Source organism: Jaculus jaculus, chromosome 3, assembly GCF_020740685.1.
Source record: "Jaculus jaculus isolate mJacJac1 chromosome 3, mJacJac1.mat.Y.cur, whole genome shotgun sequence".
Taxonomy (NCBI): domain Eukaryota; kingdom Metazoa; phylum Chordata; class Mammalia; order Rodentia; family Dipodidae; genus Jaculus; species Jaculus jaculus.
Window position 1 is genome coordinate 38,241,912 of NC_059104.1, and position 2,205 is coordinate 38,244,116.

Here is a 2,205-nt window from a genome sequence, read left to right on the forward strand (position 1 = left end):
CTTGTACAACAATTAATCAATTCCTCTACTAAGCAGTGAGACAGAATGCTCAGAATTCTAGGTGGCAAAAATAATTCAAAGGGATTTCACAAAAATCTTGACAGCAGCATCTTCAACAAATGGTGCTGGACAAATTGTATAACCATATGTAGAAAAATGAAACTAGACCCTGTTTCATCTCACTATAGATCAAAATAAACCCCAAATGTATTAGATATCTCAATACAAACCATCATGATCAAAATGCTAGAGAGAATAAGCATGGAAGGTTTATGTCTCAATGCAATAAAGGCTACATAAAAATTACCTAAAGCCCAAATAATACTTGATAGGGAAAGACTCAAGGAGTTTCCATTGAGATTGAAAACATGGCAGGGTGTCCACTCTCTCTACTGCTCTTCAAAATAGTACTAGAAGTCCTAGCCTAAGCAATAAGACAGGATAAAGAAATAAAAAGGGTAAAAATTGGAAAGGAGAAGTCAAATTAGCTCTATTTTCAGATGACATGATCCTATATACAAGTGACCCAAAAGTCTCCACCTTAAAACTTCTAGAGGTGATTAATTCCTTCAGCATTGTAGCAGGATACAAAATCAAAACACAAAAATCAGGAGCCTTTCTATATGCAAAGGACAAATATATAGAAATAAAAATCAACAAGGTTGTCCCATTTTCAATAGCAACAAAATTCAAAAACCTTGGAATAACACTAACCAAGGATGTGAAAGACTGTTGTAATGAAAACATAAAAACACTCAAGAAGAAATTGAGGAGGACTTGAGAAAATGGAAATACCCCACATGATCCTGGATAGCTAGAATTATTGCTGTGAAAATGGCAATTATACCAAAAGCAATATATGGATTTAATGCAAACCAATAAAATTCCATCATTCTTCATAGAGATTGAAAAAATGATCTCCAAAATCATATGGAATGGCAGTAGACCTCAGGTATCTAAACTTAACCTCAGCAAAAGAAACATCTCTGGGGCCATACCTGAACCAAAGCTGTACTACAAAGCCATAGTAACAAAATCAGCATGGTACTGTTGTAAAAACAGGCATATAGACAAATGGAATAGAACTGAAGACATGATCTTAGTTGACTTAAAACTAACTATAACTACTTGATCTTCAACAAAGAAGGCAATAACATAGACTGGAGAAAACAGAGCATTTTCAACAAGTGGTGCTGGGCAAATTAGATAACCACATGTATAAAAGTAAAGATCTTTTCATTTTCATTGAAAATCTACTTTATTGAAATTTTACCAGTCAGTATCCTCCAGAAGTATTTTTTCATTGTTATGATCTACACATGCTAGGTAAGCATCCTGTAACTAAAGTATACCTACAAATCTTTGTTTCCTTTTTAATTAGGGAAGCCAGTTTTTAATTTTGATATAATTTAAAACTTAAAGAAAAACACAAACATATAAAGAACTTCCTCAATTCCACAATATGTGCTTTATCCAGATTCATCAATTAGTTTTGTCTATCCTCTTACTGTCTCTCTGTGTGACTAGATGAATAGATGATAAATAGATGGATAGATAGATAGATGATGCGTGTGTGTGTATGTGTGGCTACACATCTATGCAGGCATTTACTGATCAGATGGAAAAATATGAAGCAAAAATCAAGAGCATATCATGATCTTGGAATGAATTCACATTTATTAAAATATATTTTGCATATGATTTTTCAATAGTTTCCCTTGACTTTCATGAAGTTCAATGAACCAAGTCAGCAACTTTGCAATGCTGACAGGAGACCAGGACTCTGGTGATGAGTGTCCATACTGCAGCCTTGTGATTTAGTCTTTGCTGACTTGTGACTGTGAATTACAGGCTGAAGCAAAACAAGACTAGAACTTTAGAAGGCTGCCACAAAAAGAAGTCTTTTTTTGGGGGGGGGCAGGTATATTGAAACTTCTCCAGCATTAATAAATAAATTCATGAAGTTGAAGTCAAAGAGGACACAGCTTCTCTGTGAGAAGTAGTGGAGCAAAGACTCACCACTTTTGGGTCTAGTCACAACCTCAATTAAGCTCTGGGAGCTCTACTTTAAGCAGCCTTCTTGAAGGTCATTTTTTGCTGCTGACAACAGATCAGAGCCTGTTGGAATATGAAGACTCAGCAGATACTGGGTTTGGTCTGTGCTAATTTAGTGGAACTATATGATCGGTTCTCATCAAGAAACTT